Genomic DNA, 24,478 nt, shown 5'->3' on the forward strand with positions numbered 1-24,478 from the left:
CATGGACTAGACACTCTCGGCTTCACCACTGGATCTCAGAATGACATAATGCAAGTAAGTGCCTGAAAACCTTGCCAAGTACAAACACCACATTTCAGATGACATAATCCATGCACTTCTGGTCCTAACATTACAGAGAGATCAATGAATTGATCTAAGAAATGCATAATGACAGGCACCACGAGGATAGCATCTAGTAAATATACGATGCACTCAAGCAGCAAGTATTGCAGATGTGACTCAATTAAGCAACAGAATGAGCCACTTTTAAAACACTGCACAATACAGTGCTGCTTCAGAGGCTGAACTTTTGAATGATCTAACAGGTGTTGGTTGACATATGTAAACACCATGTACAAACCGGTAGCCAGTGTACCTTTTTTCCAAAGCTGGATCCAGAACATGCTGCAAGTCGGAAGGAAGCCATTCCAACTGAAAATGCTATCATGGTGCTAGATTAGGAGTATAAACAGAAAGCAGAATGGGATGTACTGGGAGATCTGAGTAGAACATGGGTAGGCAAACTAAGGCCCAGAGGCCAGATCCAGGCCAATCACCTTCTCAATCCGGCCTGAGGACGGTCTGGGAATCAGCGTGTTTTTACATGAGTAAAATGCATCTCTGGGTTATTTGTGGGGCATAGTAATTCGTTCATTTTTTCCCTTTCAAAATATAGTCTGGCCCCCCACAAGGTCTGAGGGACAGTGGACCGGCCCCCCTGCTGAAAAAGTTTGCTGACCCCTGGAGTAGAACTTAGGACCAGGTCAGGTAGTGGATTGCCTTCATTCTCATAACAAACATGCACGCCTCTCAGTGCAGTGTGCCTGTGCTCTGGAATGCTTCCCCATCCAGGAGGCTCCATCTGTCTGTAGAATATTTTAAACCCTTACTGAAAACCTAAATTTTGTTTAGGCATTTTCCAATTGTTGATCACTGGATTATACTGCTTTATAATTTGATCCCCCCTTCTTTTTTATATTTTATCTGCTAGTTACCTGCTGTATTTAATATTTATTTAATCAGATTTTTTTTCTATATGTAGTATATAGTCATAGAATCAAAGAACTGTATAGCAGGAAGTGAGCCCCAAGGGTCATCTAGTCCAACCCCCTGCCATGCAGGGATCCCAACTGAAGCATCCATGACTGATGGCCATCCAACCTCTGCTTAAAAGCATCCTATTAACTTGACTAAATTGACAGTGGGGAAGCAACAATTCTGACTGTCAACTGTTTAATCATCATAGCAGCAACTAAAAGTAGGGTTAGCATAGGCAGATGAGGATAGGACTCCTGCACCTTTTAATACTTGTGGATTTTTTTCTGCTAAAATTTTCTCTTTCATACAGCCATTAAAGGCGCAGGAGCACCATCCTCTTTTACACCTGATCACCCTAACAAAAAACTCTACTCCTTCCAAACTGCAGAAAGCTGGTGTGAGTGAGATACCAGGACAGACATTTTTTTGTGGTAGGACTGTGAGGTCAGTTCCGCTTCTAAAAACAAATTTCTGCAATGATCAAATGCTCAGAGGCATCCCATTCCTTAATAATAAAAGCCTGTTGGCCCCTCTTACCTGAGCCACCATTATGCACCTGGTGACTCTCTGAGGTACAATAAAAACAAACAAAAAGAAAGATTCTTCAGGCCAAAATTTGGCCTGCCCCTGAACTGGTTTATATGGTGCTCTGGGCTAATGAACAGGTAGTCTATTTCACACAAAAAATTATGCTACTTGGTTATAATAAAACCTCAAAGTGGTTGATGAAAAGAATAAAACAATACAATTATCCATTAAAAAAAGTTTTAAAAGCACTACTTAAAACATTTAAAAAAGAATTAAAACCCTCAATAAGTTTCACCTCTACACTCTAGCAATTCAGTCTCCAATTTAGATTTAATATTTGCAAAGCCGTTATTTTTAACATCTTCCTTAAAAACATCATGAAGTTGGAGTTATTATTCCAGCAAATTTCTATTATCTCTTCCAAACCTCATACAATGATTTCCTTATGATATGATTTAGGAAGCTTCTGTGTGCCTTTACTTTGTCAGACGTGCCAACCAAATCTGTTGTCGAAACCTTCAAAATCCAATAAATCAGTATTTTCTAATAAAACCCACTCTTTCAACCAACAGAAACAAGACGCTTCATAATAAATTTTAAAATCAAAGATGTATAATCTACTGTTAGAATGGCATACCAAAGATGAGCAAGTCAAGTGTGTTATGATAAAATGGGCAAAAGATTCTGAGTATAATATACAACTAGACGGCTGGGAAAGGCTATGGAAGAAAGGAATAAAATTTACTGCTTGCACTGCTTTAAAGGAAAATATAATGAAAATGATGTATAGATGGTACTGGACACCAACAAAATTAGCCAAAATGTATAGTACAAGTGACAATCTATGTTGGAAATGTAAAGGAAAAGAAGGGAATTTCTACCATATGTGGTGGACTTGTCCTAAGGTAAAAATTTATTGGGATATGATATATAATGAGCTTAAGAAAATATTTAAGAATACTTTTCAGAATAAACCAGAACCTTTTTTGTAGGGCATATTAGGTGATGAAATCTCTAAGAAGGATTATAATATATTTCTTTATGCCACAACGGCGGCAAGTATTCTTTTAGCCCAGAAATGGAAGCAGCAAGAAATTCCAACAGTAGAAGAATGGGAAACTAAGATGATTGAATATGCAGAACTGGCAAAACTGTCCGGGAAAATCCACGACCAGCGAGACCAACTGTTTGAAAAAGACTGGAGTAAATTTATTTTATATTTGAAAGAACATTGTATATCTCTGACAACACTAACAGTACTGATTTAAAGGTTTTTGCAGTTTAGAAATAGAATGAGAAGGAATTTTAAGGAATGAAAGTAGGTAGATAGATAGGGGGAATTGGAAATGCGAGGAAATTATGTAAAGAAGATAGAAATACGGTTTGGGGGGATGGAAGGGGTTAGAGGCTTGAAAGAGTCAAATTATAGGTGATGAAAAGATATGTTATAAATGTTTGGTTGAAAAATGAAAACTTAATAAATATTATCATTATTTATTTATTTTTTAAAAAACCCTCAATAAGTTAGAAACCAACATTCTACATGTCAGGGGAGGCTGGCCAAAAAATGGTTTTAAGGAGGTGCCAAAAACAGAGAGAACATGTCTGCCTGATGTCAATGGTCAGGGAGTTCCAAAGTTTAAGTGCTGCCACATGAAAAGATCAATTTCCTCCAAGTCTGGAGCAGGTATTTTGTGGCATCTCTGAAGCACTGTAAATTCTGGAGATCAAAGCAGCTGAGTGGGCATATATGGGGTAAGGTGATATTACAAGAAAACTGTTTCCAAACTGTTAAAGGTTTTATATGCTGATAATAACACCTTGCACTTGGCCCTGTAGCAAATTGAGAAACGCATGAAAAGTTGTTATAAGCTGACAGATGCTAATTGATGGCTCTCACATTTATCAGCGACAGCAGTCTGCACGAACTGCAGCTTCCAGATCAAGTACAAGGGAAGCCCTACATAGAGCACATTGCAGTAATCTGATGCTAAAGTAACCAATGCAAGAACAACTGCAGTCAAGTTTTCGCAGTCCAGCAAAAGTCTGAGCTAGGGTACCAGTTGCAGCTTCTAGTCACTGAGGCTACCTAAGCTTCCATTGACAAAGCTGGATCCAGCCTGCAAAGCTGCTCCTTTAGTGGGGAGTGTGACTCCATTCAGCACAGGGAAGTGACCATTTTTCCAAATGGCAACTAGACATTCCGCTTTGGTGACTGTAGCATTGATTTAAGGAGCCATTTGGCACCTAGCTGATGTATCTGAGTTTTTAATATTGCTCACCACTGCATCCAGGCACTGGTACAGAGCCCGCATGGCCTCTCCTGGTTCAGTTGTTATGGAAGAATAGAACTCAGTGTCATTAGCGTAGTGATGGTAACTTGTCCCAAAACTCCTAATGACCACTCTCAGTGGCTTCATTAAATAGCACCAAAGACAATGCTCTGCCACACCTCATAAGGTAGTTAAAAGCATTCATTCCAAGATCTCAGTTTTCACACGAGGTAACAGCCTGGACCTAGGCACATTTGCTCAGACGTAAGCTCTACTTATTTCAGTAAGACTAATTCCCAAGTGGGCAGCCAGCTAAAGAATACTAAATCTAAACACTGCTTGCACACAAACAATTGCTGTCAATGCAAGAATCGACTCGAATGCACCTGCTAGCTTCCACTTCTCCTTAAAACCACATATCCAGACTCCCCATTTACACCCCCACAAAAAGCAGGACTAGACCAGGCAGCAAAATGTTATTTCCCTAGGCTCAGTGTCAACATGAATTACTTGAATGGGCTAGCTAATAAATGAATTGAACTAATCCTTTTACATTTCTATACCACCTTTATGCCATGTTGTAAATAAAGGTGATGTATGCAAGCATCTCTGAAGGTCAAAAATGGTGTAATTCAGGCAGGCCTTTTAAACCTGAGATTCTTTGCTAACCAGCATTTCCTGATGTCTGGCATTCTTGCTTTTATGACAGCATTGTACTTTGTAATATTTTTTATGAAAATGTCATTTATAAATACTTCAATAATAAACAAATAGTACATTACCTGAAATGCATATTTAAATCCTGTGTGTTTTATTGCTTTAGAATTGGCATGATATGGGCGAACCAGGTCACAGTCTAAATCCTGGCAGCAATATCCTGTACTAATTGAAGCTTCTAAGCCAGGCATCCTCGACCTTCGGCCCTCCAGATGTTTTGGACTACAATTCCCATCACCCCTGACCACTGGTCCTGTTAACTAGGGATCATGGGAGTTGTAGGCCAAAATATCTGGAGGGCTGCAGGTTGGGGATGCCTGTTCTAAGTCTTCAAGGGATAGCCCCACTGCAGTGATCCAACAGGGAGGTTACAAGGAAAACTCCTTCAGGAAGCATTCCATCCCAGAGCTGTATACATACCAAGGTCTTTCATAAATCATCTGAAATAAATATTGGTAAATATTCCAAACCATGTACATACACCCTTAATACACAAAGTCATGCCTATACAAATACTATGCAATGTTGCACAGCCCTTCACTTAAAGACATTGGCAAACCATGTGGTCTGTTTCTGGTTTTTTAAATAAAACCTATATACCACAGGCATGGTAAGAAGCATAAAGAGAGAGAAAACAAGATAACCCTCTCTTCCAAGGTGAAGGGTTCAGGGCTGAGATGGTTAGAGGACCTGTGGGAGGTGAGGGGAGATAGCAGAGGCCATGCATTTGACAGCAGTAAGAGGCAGAAGTTCAACAGGTCAGTCTTTGCCTATCCATGGAAAGTTGAACTAAACCTTCTGAACATATGCCTGTCACACTGAAAGCATAAAACAGATGGGGGAAACAGTAGCTAATAGTTGCCAATATAAGCATGCCAAATAATGTATCCTTTCCAGCCCTGTGGCAATAAGATATGGTTGTGAAACCCATGGTTTAACCTGCTTCCTCCCTTCCTCAATCAGTGGGTTTAATAGAAGCATTATAGGAGATACTGTATCCATCTGGTCCACCTATCCACCTCAATGACGTACCAGCCACCTCCCAAATTGACACACACAACGCCAATACAATGCTGGCCATACAAAAGGTACCTAACAGAGCACGTCAAGTACCATGAACAAGTCAGGCCACATGCTACAGGCAACAGTAATTACCTAGCATCTTTCCCAAATTAGGTTGCCCTTTGGGAGGAAAACAGCTCCCCAATCCTAAATGTAGCAATTAGCCAGAATGATTGCCAGAATAATCCATTTGGACCTTTGAATCCTACACGCCGCTTAGGGCCTTGTCATGCATTTTTGTCATATATGCATTTTTAAGTTGTGAATGCAGCGGGCACATGAAGAACCTTTGTATGGTACTGGCATTATTATAGAGCCTGAATTAACTGCAATTCCCTGTGGCAAATCTAAAATTGCTGGTGTGCACTTTGTAAAAATGCACCTTGGGCACCTAGACCTACAGCATAATCAAGTGCATCCCAACAGCACCTCCATGAGACTTATCACTTATGTCGCTTTTCCTATTTTGCAGGGCGAGAGACCAGCCTGAGGCCAGTCAATTTCATGGCTGATCAGAAATGTGAACCCAGCTTTTACAGCTCCACAGACCACTGGAATGCAAAGTTTTTGGAGGCAGAGGGAGATCAGATAATCTAAATGTAAAACTAGAAGAAAGCACTGGGGAGAAAATAACTTGGGAAACACTCTGGTTGGATTTTGAAAATGGCTTGCTCCATCTTTTACTGCAGGAGAGTTGTTAATAAAGGATGGATAGACAAACAGCAGCTGGAGAAACAGGACTTAGCAAACTGTTTTATTATTCCTATTGCTGCAAGAGAAGTAATTAATTCATACTTCTGGCGACTGGGCTGGGTTCAGAGCTGGCCAAATGTTTTTTTCTGCAAATACTGTTTGACAAATGCAAGCGTGGAATTTTTCCCAAGCTCCTCTCATTAATGAGTGTTCCCTCTCTGCCAATTCGGTGTGTCAGGCCATATCAGTTAATATCAAATAGTTAAGAGTTACTGCAAGTCTTCACGGGCTTTCAGGCTCTTTTAATCACGGTGGGTGGAGTCTTGGGAAGGAGCCGAAACTTAACCCTTGGTAGTAAGTGGACTTCTCCAGCAGCCGCTGCAAAGACAGGCACACAGGAGAGAGGTCTCGAGCGAAGTGCGTTTTGCAAAAGGCAAATTATGCTTAATCCAGCCACCCCATTCCAGTTGCATTATCCAAGCGTGAATAAACCCCTTCCTACACCCTTCAGGGGTGTGGAAACACCCAGCTGAGAACCACCCAATTCCCAGCAGATTGCCATCACTTGCTCAACGCAGAAAGATGATGTCCCATCGCCTGTTTCCCATCCTCGGTGCTAACTTGTTCATACAAGTTGCGACTCATGCCAGCCCATTGCAACAGCCTGGAAGGGAAGACTGCAGTCGTCTCTCAGGTGCCAACTACGGATGGAGGCTGCCTTTGATCACCAGGCACACAGCCTCCTAAAAGCAATGGGGCTCCTCCCGAAGGGCCAAGCGCATCCACTTGCAGGAAGGAAGGCGGCGCAGAGGTGGAGGAGAGCACTCGCGATCTGCAAATTCAACAGAGGTTCGAGAGCCCAGGAGGGCTCCGCCGGCAAACAAACCGCGCCGGTATCCCTATTTTTCGCCGCCCCCGGGCCGGGCAAAACCACAAGCGAGCGAACAAGACAGGCAGGGCGAGCTCCGAGGCCGCTTCCGTTTTGTAGGTCAGGCCGGGAAACACCTTGGCTTCCCTTCCCTTGGGCCTCGAGCCGCTGCCTCCTTAATCCGACCAGAGCAGCGCTTCCCACGTGTCCGCGCCGGTCCCTCGGCGGCGACGTCGAGGGCGGCAACAAGGACCACTGGAAAAAGTGCCCGCGGTTCAAAGGATCCCAAGGAAAGCCCACCCGCCACCCAGAGCGCTCGGGTTATGCCCAGGTGGGGCGGGAGGTGCTCTTCGTGGGGGGGGGGGGGAAGCGTGCGCTTCGCATGCAAATAGCCTGGATGGGTGAGGGAATCGCGCCGTCCCCCGCCCTCCCCAAAAGAGCCCCCCCCACACACACAAACAACCCCGATCTGTCACAACACATCAAGTCCTCCACCAGCCAAGCCATCGCTTTAGTTCAAAAGAAGGAAGAACCATTAGATCAGGATGAGCCGGACCAGAAACTCCCCACAGCGAACCACGCTCCTCTTCAAGCAAGGTTTCTGTTGGGTGTTTTGTTTTTGGAGGGGGTTTAGAAGCAGGCTATCAGTGGAACTGCAACGGTGAGAGGAGGATGCCCTACTCTGACCTCTATTGTTATGACTATTTCTATTATGACGACGACGACGACGACCAGCCCCAGCAGCCCTTCCCCGCCGTGTCCCGGAGTGAAATCTCCACACCTCACTTCTTACTGCTGGTGCGTTAAGGGAGCGCACACTCCCTCCTCCTTAACTGTCCTCTTCCCCCGCTTAAACACCCCTCAGTCCCCACCAGAGAGTCCCTTCCTCGGCTCCATCCTAAGTCGCTCGCGAGGAAGTGGAGGGTCCGGGGCGGAGAGCGCGCCGTTTCCAGCGCCGTCTCCTCCCCGAGTTCAACAGGCCTTTCCTCCCCGGGGTAAGCGCGCGGGAGAAGGGAGGCGCGGAGCGACGAGAGCCTCACTTACCCGCTTCAGCGAGCCGGGCTCCCTTTCGCGCCCGCAGCAGCAGCAGCAGCCGACGAGCGAGTGCGCTAGAAAAAGGAAGCGGCTGCCAGTGTGCCGCCCCGCGTGGCGCGGCCCTGCCTTGCGCCCGCCCTCCGGGCCGGCCTCGGAACCCGCCCGTGGGATTGGCCGCAGGAAGCCGTGAGTCACTGACTCCTCGCCGCCGTACACACGCCCGCACGTGACGCTGGGGGACCGGCCCTTCCTCTCCTCCTCCTCCGCCTCCCGGCCGCAGCAGGCAGGACAGGTGGAGGGCGGGAGGCGGAGCGAGCGCCCACCTGAGGGAAGCGGCTGCCAGGAGCCCCAGACTCCGCTCCTCGGGCCGGTTGGGCGGGAAGCGGAGCCGAGGAAAGGGCAACAAGGGCGCCGCGCTTGTTTAGGTCTCTCGTGGCGGACGGTTAAACAAAACACTGTTTTCAAGCTTCAGGGCAGCCCTGCGGTCCAGTGGGAAATATATCCAGTAGACACCTCTTCCCCAGTCTCTCGCCTCTTCAGTGGCACTGTTGCCCCAGACGCCACCCCAAGCGCCCCTGTTTTCCAGGAACTGTCCTAGATTTACAAAAGCCATCCTGATTTGATTTCAGAATGGCCCGCTTTTTCTTAGGACTTCCCTATTATCATTTGAGAAACGTTGGAGGGTATGGAGTTATCGGATCCGTGAGACAAGGAGATAAGTAACTCTACACGCTTTAGAAGACATCTGATAAAAAATGTTTTATCATATATGTAGATAGATAGATAGATAGATAGATAGATAGATAGATAGATAGATAGATAGATAGGAATCTGTCCAGAGTGTCTGGGGCAAGTCAGATGGATGGGGTTTAAATAATGGGGGGAAATGTTGTCATTGTTCAGAGTTCAGGACCAAAAAGAGCTGCCTGCTGTGAAAAAAAAAGTACTTAATCATAATGTTTTGGTGTAATTTTTGCTGTTTGCATGCAAGTACAATGCAAAAAAAAAAAAAGTTATGGAAATGCTTCATCTTCAGGTGGTGCTGTCCTAAGTCTGTCAGACCACGCATTGCTGAACTTGTCAGACAAGTTCCTTTGCAAGATAATGGCCATAGCTTTCTTGCTTTGTTGGCAGCCCATGAGGGGGGCGGGAATAGCATGTTGCTTTACAAGTGCCTGGAATCTCTTCATCATTTGGAGATTGGTGTGGCATGCAGGTGTCTTCTACTTTGGCTAAACTTTAATGAGAGCTTACCAGCTATTTGCTGGAGAGGATGCACACGATGGGAGGATTATTATTACATGTGGTGGCAATGCCCAGTTGCACAAGACATTGGCGCAAATGTTTTCCAAACTATTCCTTCCATAGCGCAATAACTTCTTCCTCCGGAGTGACCCAGGTCTAGCAGTGCTATCACACTTTCCAGAAACGATGCAAAAAGTGTCACACAAAACAAAAACCAAATTATCCACCTACTCACAATGGCAAGTCTGGAGTTGGTCCATCACTGGAGATTCCATTCCCATTTCACTCTAAAGGGGTGGTGGAATAAGACATGGCCATTGGTAGAAAAAGTCACAGAACATAATAGGCAACTTTGAGGGGTTGAATTCAAAACATAATTCTCAGTTATCTGGTTTCCATTTGATTGATTGATAACAAAAGAAATTCAACAATCAATCAATCAATCAAAGTATTGTGTAAAGGCCTTTACAATGAACAACATAGAGGAAAAGCAAAGCTTTCCTCTGAAATTACATCACATAACCTCTAAAAATTTACAGCATAAATGTTTTACAGCATAGTTTTAAAATTAGAAAGCATTAACATAGCTGAAATGGAGCTACATAGCTGCCAGAGCAAATTTGGCTACCAGGTGTGTGATTTGTAGAACTTTTATTAGCTAAGAATTTGTTCTGTGACAACAAGGAGCAGTTTCTGCCCCGCCCCCATCTTATGGACTGGTATTGTATGTAAATATTGACCTTTAGTTTAAACATGTATAAAATACTTTACTTTTTGTAAACCACTTTGAGATTTTATTTTACAACCAAGCAGTGATTTATTTTATGAAATAAAAGCTCTCCACAGGCACCAGTTGCTCTCAGTGCTATTTTTCTGGAAAAAGAGGTGCCGGAACTCAACATGAACGCCTCCCTTGTTCTCTTATCATAGCAATGGTGCCCACCTGAGAGGTGCTGGAACTGAGTTCTGGTGAGTTCTGGCTGGGGGGAAAAGCCCTGGTTGCTCTTGGCCAGGGGTAGGAAACCTAAGGCCCGGGGGCTGGATGCGGCCCAATCGCCTTCTCAATCCAGCCTATGGACAGTCCTGGAATCAGCATGTTTTTACCTGAGTAGAATGTGTCCTTTTATTTAAAATGCATCTCTTGGTTATTTGTGGGGCATAGGAATTGGTTCATTTTTTCCCTTCAAAATATAGTCCGGCCCACCACATTGTCTGAGGGACGGTGGACTGGCCCGCGGCTGAAAAAGGTTGATGACACCTGCTCTTGGCCATGAATGTCTGCCTCGTGCACCTCTCCTACACCTCTGGCACCCATGGAATGAGGAAGTCTATCAGCAGCATCTCTTCACTTTCAGCCTTCTCACCCTTCTCTGCAACACTTTCTCCTTCCGTCGCTGGCCTTTCATCTTCCGCTGTTGATACCCAAGGAGTGGTGGAATCAATTAGCAGCTGGACCTCAGTCCCAGCCTTCTCACTCTTCTCTAAAGAGCTGTCTTCCTCCTTTGCTTCAGCTACCAACTGCTTCTCTTTGGAGCCCAAGCCTCTCAGCTGCTCATCCATTTCCTGGATCCCTTCAGCCTGGGTGTTCTGAAGCTGGACTTCTGGAGAACCCTCAACCCCTTGTAGTATCTGATAAGGCATGGCCCCCCCTTCCTCACATGGGATCTCCTTTTTCTTTCCAAGGATGGTCTTAGACTTCTCTACTTGCCACTCAAACTCTGCTTGCCATCCAACTGCTTGTACTGCTGCTCCATTCATTGGTACATAGCATTCAACTGCTGTTCAAACATCTTAGATTGCTGGCTCTGTTGTTCCAAGAGCTGCAGGCTTTGCTGCTGGAGCATCCATCTGAATTGTTCCAGGAGTGTTGCCTTTTCTTCCTCCAGGTCAGCTCAGGCACACCTCGCTCACAGGTCCTCCTCCAGGAAGCACGAATCCCACTTCTAACACCAGTGTTGCACACCACCCCAATCTATGAGTGGTGGGAGATTCCAGGGGTTCCAGGTGCTTGCCCAGGGTTTGGTTTCTTTGGAATGAGGGACAGTGAAAATGGTGGTGTTTTATGATATAAGATTTATTTTCACATATATACAACCTGAGCCCAAGGTGGAAGGGCTCACAGCCTTAATACCCCTAAAAATATTGCTTCTCTCATAGTCACAGCCTTTGAATCAAGCAGAAATTAAGCATGGCTGTATCTTTAGCTGCTGCCTGCTTCTAGCTCAGCTCACACACAACTGGAGTAGTTATTGCCCTTCTAAGTACAAGCCAGGTAAGGGCGTCATCACTTATTTTGTTATACTAATGCCCTTAGGTCCTTTGGTGGCAACTAACACTATTCTCTCACAGAGAAATTTCCCACTAGTTAAACAACAGAATCCATTAGATTTTAACCCTTGCTGGATCCATGACTCCAGGAATTAGAAGGGGCTCAGGCACCATAGGGACTAACTCCCCAAACTGGCAACACTTCCTCTCTCTAACAGCACGTTGGATGGCCATCTGTCATGTATGATCTAGCTGAGATTTTTGAATTGCAGGGGATTTGACTAGAAGACCCTCGGGATCACTCCCCGCACTACAATTTTTTGATTCTACAAACAGCAGACTAGCAACTTCCCTGTAGAGAAATAAGTTAACAAAGTTAACAAGGACATCAAAACATACACAGTTACACTTTTAACTCAACACCGGTACAGTAACAGCTTATTATTTTAAAGCAAGTTTTCTGTCCATCACAATGCACAGGAAGCTCTGGGCAGTTTCCTACTTAAAACATTTCCCTGCCCCAATTACTAGTATTTACCCATTAAGGTGCTGTTTACAAAGCGCGTCTGAGGCCCAGGGTAAGAGTCTTGTTAGAATAAAGTTATAAACTCAAACAAAAAAAGCAGCCTGTCCCGGGGGGTGGGGGGTGGGGAGCCAGCCATCTTAGCCCTCTGATGCCTGGGGCAAGTGTACCTGGCTCCCCTCTGCATGGTCCTGCCATTTACTGTAAACAGCACCTTTATGGGGATATAGCAGGCCAGGAGATATGCTTTCAGTTGGAAATTAGCCCTGGGACTCAATCTGTATCATGGTTCTGTGCTTGTGCTTTTCCTTCCAACGAACTGCAGCTAGCTTAAGTGTACTTTTTGTAAAAGTGTCTGTGTGTGTTTTCTACAAAAGTATGCACATAATATTTGTTACACACCAGCCCAGTCTCTGAGTGGTGAGAAATTCCAGAGGACCCATGCACTTTTTCCAGGGTTAAATTTCCTGGGTATGGAGGTCAATGGAGTCTGTGGTGTCTTTAAGATATACAGTGTATGGTTTCATAAACAACCTGAGCATTGGGTGGAGCAGCTCGCAGCATTCACACCCCAGATTATCTTGCTTCTTCATTAGATAGCCACACATGCACCTTATGCTCAGAAGAGAGCAAGACATTGTGTCTGGCTCCAGCTCCTAGCATCCAGCTTTCAGCTCACACCTGCAACAACTCTCCTACCCAGCCCAGGTTTCAGCTATTGTTCTCCACCAAAGGTAATGTGTCATCAGTCCAGGCGAGGGGAGTGGGGAAAAGCCCCACCTCTCTTCCTGGAGAGCACCATTGTCTTACTGCAGCTTCTGCAACCTATCTCCTTCTTTGAGATCCCGATGAGATCCCTTATCAATTAACAAGATTTAGCTAATTGCTAAAAACTGGGGGAAAAGAAACTGTGCCAACAAAAAAGGAATGGCAAGATAAACTGTTAGAGTATATTGAACTGGCTAGATCAGGGGTCTGCAACCTTTAAGACAAAAAGAGCCACTTGGACCCGTTTCCGAAGGGAAAAAAAACTGGGAGCCGCAAAACTCGTCATTATAAAAATAACTTTTTTCTCACTTTTTTATTATTTCTTTGTTTGACCCCTCAGAATCACTCCTCCTCATAGAAATAAACGTTAAATTAACAAGTTACCTTTTTGTGTGTGTGTATTCTTCACTCCCCTTCAAAACAGTGACCAGCGTACATGCCCCTTACAATGTAGCGGGCGGGCGGGAAGGTGACGTCGGGATGGTGCATGACTAATGCACGCACCGCCCCCATGCGACGTCACAGCCAGTACAGCGCCCACCACAGTGGGGAGTGTCGGGGCGCACAATGCGCCTCCTCCCCTCGCTAGTATCCGCCCCGGAGCCGCGGCAAAGGTGTAAAAGAGCCACATGTGGCTCCGGAGCCGCAGGTTGCAGACCCCTGGGCTAGATTAACAGAGGCAATTAGAGATCACACTAGACAAGAGTTTCAAAAAGCATGGGGGAAATGCAGAGAATACTTCACAAAACAGTGCCCTAAAATACATACCTGGACTTGTTTCGATAGATGTCTGCAGGAGACTTTGTGGATATTTAACTTATAATTAGAAAAATCTTAATAACTATTCATAAAGGAAACAGTTTATAAGAAGTAAATAAGGAGGCCAGATACAGGATAATGGAAGTATTTTATGTGGTTGTTTGTATTGTTGTGTGTTATGCTCACTATGTTATGTTCATGTTTAATGAGGGTGGATTAGTGTATTGGGGGGTTGTGTTATGTTGTAAATAAAATTCCCATAAAAATTTAAAAATTAAGCTGTCGATAAAAATTAAGAGAGAGAGAGAGAGAGAGACTCCTTCCGTGGCCAGTTAAAGTCATTTTCGTACAAAAAAAATGTCTGACTGATTCGGCAACCTCTTCTACTAGATTCTCACCCTCTCTGGATACAGAATCAGTGGCCTGGAAGGGATCCAATAACATCATCCAAACGGACTTCCACAAACTCGTGACACTATGTAGTTTGACCCTTGGGACAGATGCAGAGCAATCCTATGTATACAGGGATGGTCCCTGCTCCATTGAAAGAAGTTGTGGTGCAGCCTCTCCCGAATAAACTGGATTTTGAACCTTGGGATTGGAACAATCAACCTGTTGCAAATACCCTATTGAAGGAGGTAGTGGAGAGGGTTGTGATACGGCAGCTACAAGCATTATTGGATGGCAGAGATTATTTAGATCCTTTCCAACCTGCCTTCAGATCTGGCCATGGGGCTGAGTTGGCTTTGGCTACCTGGATGGATGACGTTTGCAGAGAGTGGGACACGGGGAGTATAACGTTGCTCCTGCTTCTTGACTTCTCTCTCTCATATATACATAATATGTATTATGTGAAAAGCCTACACACACACACACACACACACACACACACACAGGTATATGATTTTCATATAATACATATTAAGAACATCATACACTACCATTCTTATGTTTCTGTGACTTCCCATATCAATAAGACGTTATATCTCCACTGTCTGAACTGTCCTCTTGTTTCTAACATGACACAAAGTGTAAAATATAAACCTGAAAATAACATATTCTTGTTCTTCTGTTGCACGAGATATACATCCATCTCATATTGGGCAAGAAATAAAAGTATTTACTTGTAATCCGAAAAGGGTTTCTATTCTTCTACAAAAAACCTCATCGGCAGAGGCTCTTAGTCTAACAGGTAATTTTGCCCTTTTGGCATAGTCCATTAGTTTGTTGATTCGTTCTTCTTTTGTGGGTATTGCCATTTCCTTCCACTTCTGTGCATATAAAATCCTCGCTGCAGTTGTACATCTTTCTAAAGCTGTCGATAACATTGGCCATGGTATTCTCCTAGATCAGCTCCAGGGAACAGGAGTTGGTGGCACTATGGGGGTTAGATTTTCAGAACAAGACTTCCAATTCCAAAATTAAGCAATGAGACAGCAGCAAACACTGCACACACCCCTTTAAAACAGAAGTGCCAGAATTCAGTGGTGAGATGGATGAGGAAAACAAGCTTAGCTTAAATCCTGGTAAGAAAAAGGCACTGTGGCTGAATGGTTCCTGTGTCCAAGAATTTGGTCAATTGCTTGCCCTTGGATGGACTTGCGCTCCCTATACAGGAGTGGGCTTGCACTCCAGAGGTGCTTCTAGATCCAGCTTTGTCACTGGAAGCTCAGGTAATGTCTGTGGCACCTGGATTTCAGGGAGATGCCTTTCAAATTGCCGCTTCCATTGAGAGATAGAAAAACACCTCCCATTTACAGAAGACTCCTAGTTCCAGACATACCTAGCAATTGCAAAGCATTTTGGGACATTTCAGGTTTCCATTTAGATTTGATTGAAACTGGGAGCCAAAAAAAGGCAGAAACTGACAGGCTGAATCCACAACACCCCCAGAGGGGATTCTTTGGCATTAACCCCAAAACTGAACAGAATAATAAAAACCACCCACAGTATAAGTGATGCATAGCTCTTCATATACATTCCAGAGCAGTTCCTGCTTGTGTTTGAAAGCTTTTGACTGTCACAGGTATAATTAGCAATGGAAGTTGGGGGCATGGAAAGCTTTGGATAAAAAAGCATGGTCCAAAGAAATACTTGCAGCATAAATACAGGGTTCATTTTCTCCCCACACATATATAGCATTTGAGCAGCAAAGGGGCAATCCTGTGCACCATTTATTGGAAGCCAGTCTCACTCTGTTCTGAATCACTTCGTGCATTAGTGTGACATGATAAACATGTTTAGAATAAGTATCAGGAATGTATTTCACTAAATGCTACAATCCTTTAAAGGCCCAGGATCAAGTTTTGGACCAGCAGAAGACAACAATGCTGATGTTCCCTATCTGAGAATGTGTTCCATATTCACTGATCACACTGTTCATTGTATCAGACAGCTTCAGACTACTCTTCCCTCTTTGGAAGTTTCCCAGTACCAGGAGCAATTTATATTCAGTCCTGCCCTGTATTGGAATGCAGGCTCACTTGAACCTGTCGGCTTTTGCTGATTCCAGCCTCCCAGCAATCCCTTTGTATAGAACAGGCTAGTCAGAAATTTACCTTCTCATTGGTTGTGCCTCTTCATGAGTTCATATCCTAGATCTAGCCCATTTCTCCTCCTCTCCCCCTCTTTGCTTCACCTTCCTGCTTTCATTAGTGAATTTTTACTACCTTGGGGGCCTCCAGATGTTTAGACTTTAGCTTCCACCCCCTTCCAGCCACTGCCTTTTTAATTTTCTACACCAGGGTCGACTGAGCTGTGGCCTTCTGGGTACAGTGGTACCTCGGGTTAAGAACTTAATTCATTTTGGAGGTCCGTTCTTCACCTGAAACTGTTCTTAACCTGAAGCACCACTTTAGCCGCACGGCCGGAGCACGATTTCTGTTCTCATCCTGAAGCAAAGTTCTTAACCTGAGGTACTATTTCTGGGTTAGCGGAGTCTGTAACCTGAAGCGTCTGTAATCTGAAGCGTCTGTAACCCGAGGTACCAGTGTATTGTCATATTGCAACACCATCAACTGCAGCCAACATAGCCAATAGTCAGGGATGGTGAAAGTTGCAGTCCAACAATATCTGGAGGGCAACAGGTTTGCCAGCCCTGTTCTACACAGAAACCCCAATCCAGCATTATCTGATGTTGATCTCAGCTGTTAACATCTCCAAGTTATACCCAACTGAAAAACATAAACTGATCAATAGCTTTATTTTGATTTGTGACCCCATTGCAAATAAAAAAATGTGCAAGGTAGAGTCTGAAATTCAGTGTGCTGAGCAAATCCCTTGAAGAGGGAAGTGTGTAGACAATTGTGGAAATTAATTAGTTTTGCTTTGTCTGTTCCAATGTTATTCCTCTTCACAGGGCTCTGTGTGAAGTTTTCAAGATTGGGGTAATTATCTTGTCCATTGGAAATTCCACTCTCCAGGTAGTTTTAACCCATGGCATTATTTTCAGAATACAATGACTCATTAGGTTGAAGTATTTCATAAGATGTGTGTTTTTCCATAGAAAAATAATCATCACTAAAGGAGGTTTTGAATTAGCTTTGCTGGAATCCTTTGAAAACCCAGCCTCTCTGTGTATGTGTACAGGGGGGGGGGGAGAGAATCTGAAAAAGGAAGAGAATCTTAAAATTGCAGTCTAGAACACATTAGGAAATGTATGGGAGATCAATGAAGAAAACAAAACTGACTTTAAAAGCATGCATTCGCTAACTTTTTTACAAGTAGAAGTCTAGATGTGTACAGTGGTACCTCGGGTTACATACGCTTCAGGTTACAGACTCTGCTAGCCCAGAAATAGTGCTTCAGGTTAAGAACTTTGCTTCAGGATGAGAACAGAAATCGTGCTCTGGCGGCGCGGCGGCAGCAGGAGGCCCCATTAGCTAAAGTAGTGCTTCAGGTTAAGAACAGTTTCAGGTTAAGAACGGACCTCTGGAATGAATTAAGTACTTAACCCAAGGTACCACTGTATATAAAAATGATTAGCACTCTCAAGTGGGCTTGGACTTGCTTCCCTTTGTCTCCCGCAAAACTTCCAGACTTGGGACCCATGATTGTGACTTAATTTCTCACCAATGTGGCTTTAACTCAAACTAAAATTCTAAGACACTTGACTTTCTTAAACAAAATGAGTTCATTAGCCAACCTAAACAAAATGACAGCCAAACTAAAATCACTGCTAGAACTTTGCTAAAAGCAGACCCACTCTACTTCTCGCTGTGCTACAACAAACTGTACTTATTTCTTTTCTGTTGCATTTTCCCCATGTAACTGCTAACTTGTTGTCCTTAGGGAAGACGACATCTTACATGCATTCTGTACAGTTTCCAGACAGTCTTCAAAGACAGCCTCATGTATAGGTCCATTAATTTTCTAACCTGGAGCATCTTCTAAACCAGTGGCTCCCAATTAGCTAATTATTGAGGACCCCCTATTTTTCAAAAGCCAAGCCACAGACCCCCCCTACTTTCTATGGTAGTTACCTGTGCAAAGCAATTTTTTGAAGAAAATGTGGGGTGGCCCCTAATAAGCAAAGGATCTTTGGTATAGTAAAAAAACAGACCTTAAAATTTGTGATATTACCACAACTTGCCTATCCCCAAACAGTACGAAAAACTTGTCTCCATTGCTCCACTACAACTGAATTTAAAAAAGCAATTGTGTCCCTAACTTGCAAGTGTTCTATATGCAGAAAGCTATTTATAGGAGAGAGTATTCAAACATGCTCTTCTTTACTTCTAATCTGAGATGGTACTTTTTAGCAAAACTTTGCAGCAGATGGTTCTGCTAACTGAGTGATCTTGCAGCTTCAAGACATAGGTGTAGGCTTGGATAAGGCTTGATAAATTATTGGTGAAGACTGAGTAGAAAAACAGCTGGAATTTTGTAATGTTGGCAATAGTTGTCGTGGCAAGACAGTCCAGTATGCAACCTGAGGGCCGCACACAGCCCTTGAGGCCTTTTTTTGGGGGGGGGCAGTCCTCAGCAACATTTGATGCCTCCCATCCACCCTGCAGCCCTCGTGTGGGTAAGCAAGGCAAGGAGTTGGGCTTCGGGAAGGAGACAAGAGGGCTTTGGTAGGATCCTAGAGTCCCTCAATCTCCTTCCCAAAGTCTAGTTAGCATAGGAGCAAACTCCTGGGGACCGAGGGGGCTTCAGTTCCCCCATAAAATATTTGAGGGGGCCAGGTCACCCCAAAGGTGATGGGCACTTGCCATTCAAATGGTTTGTGTACACCATGTAATGCGATTAATTATGTGGGGCAGGGTTTACCTGCCCCCCCCCAATATTTTAATCAAGTTGGCACCCCTGCTAGATCTGCACAGGTTGCTGATTTGTTACTGGGCCAAGTTATATTAGCATATACCAGTAACACCCTTAACTAAACATGTAAATTAAAATCCTACAAATGCTTACCTCTGGATCTTTGGCATGAGAAGCAGCACAGGCAAGCACTTTGTTTACTGCAAGGATGAAAAGTGCTGCTTGCTAGCAATCATGTGGGCTGGGATTCCTTACATTCTACGCGTTCTATGCTCTCAGCTGCAACACCAAATTACAGTTCCCAGATGCCATTTCTCCCTACAGTAAGTAACCTCTGGCACTACTGCTTTGGCAGTAGCAGACAGCTGGATAGACACATTCTCTATTGTCTTAATTCCCTTGCTTGCAAGGAAGGTGGAGAAAAGGAACGTGGTATTTCCGTGTCTCCTTGGTTTTTTGATGACAGCAGCAGCCTGTGTGCTTTTCCTCTGCAAATGAGAAACTCCTACTTTCAATTGATTCATTCAAGCCTTCTATGAACGCACTGAAGAGGACTAGCCACCTGTTTGCCGCGAAGGATGAATAACCTTTCCATTCACAGTCTCAGTCAAATGTGACCTTCACACTAAAGCTCCACATTTCATGTATTAAGTACTGTACATCAGTTTTAAACGCCTTACAATCAAGTTATTCTGCCTTGCACACAGGGCAGCAAGGGATAAAAATATTGCTGTTTGGGCATGATTCATGACAAAGTTATACTAATCTGCTTCCCACATACAGCTTTCTCCACCCACCCTCTCTCAATTTTGCTAGGATTTAAACTGTGAATAAGTACTTTCCTTTTGATTTTCTTCTTATCCTCCAAGCCCCAGGGCATTCCTGTTGCCTTACTGGGAAATAGTCCAAACACTCCCATGCTCTTGTCATTCCAAACCAGAATCACGCAAATGTCTTCGTAACCCGTTCATATCAGGAACGTGGGAAGAGAAAGCAACACCTGTAGCTGCTGAGTAAACCAAGGTTTACCTGGCTTTTTCTCTTCTCTTTAGCCAAAGCAGATGCTGTAACTCTCCAGCCGTTTGACTTCACCCCTGAAGTCTTCCATTGTTTCGAGAGACAGACAGATGCCAACAACAAGAAGACCCTGCTTACCCTCTAGTTCAGGTGGCAAATAAGGTATCTTGCATTCAGACTCTCTGTGCTTTCTTTATAACACTGAGAGGAAGGGGATTGGAAGTTTTAATTATTTAATTTAAACTATTATTTCAATCAATTAATTCATATTTAATTAAAATAATTATTGTAATTATCTGTTGCAGAGGCTTAGCCCCCTTAATGGGAATGTAAACTGAGTGGTTAATCTGTTTAAAAGTGGGCCATTCTGCAATTGCACCAGGCCATGTGGAGAATGTGAACCCTTGCCTTGGACACAGGACATTGTGGGGCTGCAATTCTTATGAAGAGGAGCGCTGCTGCTTCCACTTCATTGCACAGGAGTGTTCCTTCAGCACAGTAAAACAGCTCTAGACTGGAAGCACTCTTTTAACTAGTTCATTCCACGTCCCAGATGAGGCATTCCTCATCAGAGGACAACCTGAAGGCCCCATCATTACATGAAGCCCTGAATTATGGGGGTGAGGAACCAGGATTCTCAGAAGAAGCTAAAGAAGGAATGTCTGCACCAAGGGAGATTCTGACCTCTGGCACTGAGGCAAAAGAAGTCAAAGCGGCCTGGTACGCAGGCTAAGACCCTACCTGCCCGCGAACTGTCTTGCCAGAGTGGTGCATGCTCTGGTTATCTCACGCTTGGACTACTGCAATGCGCTCTACGTGGGGCTACCTTTGAAGGTGACCCGGAAACTGCAATTAATCCAGAATGCGGCAGCTAGACTGGTGACTGGGAGTGGCCGCCAGGACCACATAACACCGGTTCTGAGAGATCTGCATTGGCTCCCAGTACGTTTCCGAGCACGATTCAAAGTGTTGGTGCTGACCTTTAAAGCCCTAAACGGCCTCGGTCCTGTATACCTGAAGGAGCGTCTCCACCCCCATCGTTCAGCCCGGACACTGAGATCCAGCGCCGAGGGCCTTCTGGCGGTTCCCTCATTGCGAGAAGTGAGGCTACAGGGAACCAGGCAGAGGGCCTTCTCGGTAGTGGCGCCCGCCCTGTGGAACGCCCTCCCATCAGATGTCAAAGAGATAAATAATTACCTGACATTCAGAAGACATCTTAAGGCAGCCCTGTTCAGGGAAGTTTTTAATATGTAACGCTGTACTGTTTTTAACACTGACTGGGAGCCGCCCAGAGTGGCTGGGGAAACTCAGACAGATGGGCGGGGTATAAATAATAAATTATTATTATTATAAAGCCTGAGGGGGAGATGGCACCTCTGGGTGAAGATAGCTGATAGGAGTCATCTGAGGTCAGGAGTTGGGTCAAGCAGTTCCAACTCAAAAACTTTAATGCTAGGCTGGAAGAGAAACACCATCTTTGCGCCAGTATTCTGCTTCATCTGCTATCTTATCTCCTGCCTGTTGTGAACCTGACCTGGGCCTGTCTTGCCCATGTCCTTATTTGCTCCTGTATCAATTAAATGAGGAAGACAAACAATAAAAAACATTATTTATGGGGTGATATGAAAGCAGAGGTAGCATTTGTATTGCTCAGTCTTTTCAGGTGCCCTGCTGCAATTCAAAGAGGAAGAAAAAGCAATTTATGGATGCAAATCAAAGGAACGCTGCAGAGATTACTTTCCTTTTGTGTTGTTTAGAATTTCAATTAATTTTGTTCAGTTGATGTATTCAGATTTGTCTCACCCAGATGCACTTCAGGATAGTCCTACTTAAAAAATTATTTATATGGGAAACATAAAATTCCTTTAAAAATAAGTAGTAACTAGGGCACTTTCTCCAGCCTGTAAACATGGTTTTATTGAATTTCACTAGTGAGCTCTGAATTCCATGCAGAGTGGCAGCATCTATAACCAGCAAGGAAATAATCATATTTCAACAGTGTACTGTCACTAGTAACTGGAATCGGGCCTCCCACCTTCTGTAATTGCTCTGTATAGGGCTTGAAAGCTCTCCTACAGTTTTGGGCCACAGGCCACAAATCAGGCAGAATCATGCCATGGTAGCTTCTGAGAGCCAGTGTGGTGTAGTGGTTAAGAGCAGTAGTCTCGTAATCTGGTGAACCGGGTTCATGCCTCTGCTCCTCCACATGCAGCTGCTGGGTGACCTTGGGCCAGTCACACTTCTCTGAAGTCTCTCAGCCCCACTCACCTCACAGAGTGTTTGTTGTGGGGGAGGAAGGGAAAGGAGAATGTTAGCCGCTTTGAGACTCCTTAAAGGGAGTGAAAGGCGGGATATCAAATCCAAACTCCTCCTCCTCCTCCTCCTCTTCTTCTTCTTCTTCTCTTCTTCTTCAAAATTTCAGCTCCTAAATTGCAGCTGAAAATTAGGTCATCCTAGGTGACAACTGCACTAATATCAATTTCTGTGCTGGCAAGTGTAATCTTTTTACTTGTTTACACAGCTGGCCACATTTCAAATCCGCATGTCTCTAAGCTAATCCGCATTGTAATATTAGGTCAGACTTATATATAATTTAACAGTGTTCCTCCCAAACTTTAAGTGCATTATATATTAGAACACTCGGTCGCTGGCTTCCAAACTGTGGTTGCATTGCAGCTCTGATGCAGCACCTTCCTGTACAAGGAACAAATGCACTGCAAGGCACTGTAAGGTATTCCAATAGCAGGTGCTGCAGGTCTATAGCTGACAGGCACCTAGCACAATGGGAGGCCAGACGCTTGCTTGCATTGACAGCAACAGTATGCTGGCAAAAGGTCATAGAATCATAGAATCATAGAATCATAGAATCATAGAGTTGGAAGAGACCACAAGGGCCATCGAGTCCAACCCCCTGCCAAGCAGGAAACACCATCAGAGCACTCCTGACATATGGTTGTCAAGCCTCTGCTTAAAGACCTCCAAAGTAGGAGACTCCACCACACTCCTTGGCAGCAAATTCCACTGTCGAACAGCTCTTACTGTCAGGAAGTTCTTCCTAATGTTTAGGTGGAATCTTCTTTCTTGTAGTTTGGATCCATTGCTCCGTGTCCGCTTCTCCGGAGCAGCAGAAAACAACCTTTCTCCCTCCTCTATGTGACATCCTTTTATATATTTGAACATGGCTATCATATCACCCCTTAACCTCCTCTTCTCCAGGCTAAACATGCCCAGCTCCCTTAGCCGTTCCTCATAAGGCATCGTTTCCAGGCCTTTGACCATTTTGGTTGCCCTCCTCTGGACACGTTCCAGTTTGTCAGTGTCCTTCTTGAATTGTGGTGCCCAGAACTGGACACAGTACTCCAGGTGTGGTCTGACCAGAGCAGAATACAGTGGCACTATTACTTCCCTTGATCTAGATGCTATACTCCTATTGATGCAGCCCAGAATTGCATTGGCTTTTTTAGCTGCCGCGTCACACTGTTGGCTCATGTCAAGTTTGTGGTCAACCAAGACTCCTAGATCCTTTTCACATGTACTGCTCTCAAGCCAGGTGTCACCCATCTTGTATTTGTGCCTCTCATTTTTTTTGCCCAAGTGCAATACTTTACATTTTTCCCTGTTAAAATTCATCTTGTTTATTTTTGCCCAGTTCTCTAATCTGTCAAGGTCGTTTTGAAGTGTGATCCTGTCCTCTGGGGTGTTAGCCACCCCTCCCAGTTTGGTGTCATCTGCAAATTTGATCAGGATGCCCTTGAGTCCATCATCCAAGTCGTTGATAAAGATGTTCAATAAGACCGGGCCCAAGACAGAACCCTGTGGCACCCCACTAGTCACTCTTCTCCAGGATGAAGAGGAACCATTGATGAGCACCCTTTGGGTTCGGTCAGTCAGCCAGTTACAAATCCACTGAGTGGTAGCATAGTCAAGACCGCATTTTACCAGCTTTTTTACAAGAATATCATGGGGCACCTTGTCAAATGCCTTGCTGAAATCAAGGTAGGCTACATCCACTGCGTTCCCTTCATCTACCAGGCTTGTAATTCTGTCAAAAAACGAGATCAGGTTAGTCTGACATGACTTATTTTTCAGAAATCCATGCTGACTTTTGGTGAGCACAGCATTCCTTTCCAGGTGCTCACAGACTGTTTGCTTAATGATCTGCTCCAGAATCTTCCCTGGTATTGATGTCAGACTGACTGGGCGGTAATTATTTGGGTCCTCTCTTTTCCCCTTTTTGAAAATAGGGACAACATTTGCCCTCCTCCAGTCTGCCGGGACTTCGCCTGTTCTCCAGGAATTCTCAAAGATGACTGCCAGTGGTTCTGAGATCACATCTGCCAGTTCTTTTAATACTCTTGGATGCAGTTCATCTGGCCCTGGAGACTTGAATACATCTAAACTAGCCAAATATTCTTGTACTAT

At 44.4% G+C, this 24,478-nt stretch overlaps 1 protein-coding gene across 1 annotated transcript in view; it reads right to left on the bottom strand.

The window, feature by feature from the left end:
• Positions 1–8,620, bottom strand: part of ELOVL7 (ELOVL fatty acid elongase 7) — a 43,208-nt gene extending 34,588 nt beyond the window's left edge. Inside the window, exon 1 of the mRNA XM_082242278.1 lies at positions 8,224–8,620. The gene's annotated coding sequence lies outside the window, so the exon portion shown is untranslated. The remainder of the gene's footprint in view (positions 1–8,223) is intronic.
• Positions 8,621–24,478: the final 15,858 nt, after the last annotated feature.

This window comes from Podarcis vaucheri (genome assembly GCF_965113315.1).
Source record: "Podarcis vaucheri genome assembly, chromosome: 11".
Classification (NCBI taxonomy): domain Eukaryota; kingdom Metazoa; phylum Chordata; class Lepidosauria; order Squamata; family Lacertidae; genus Podarcis; species Podarcis vaucheri.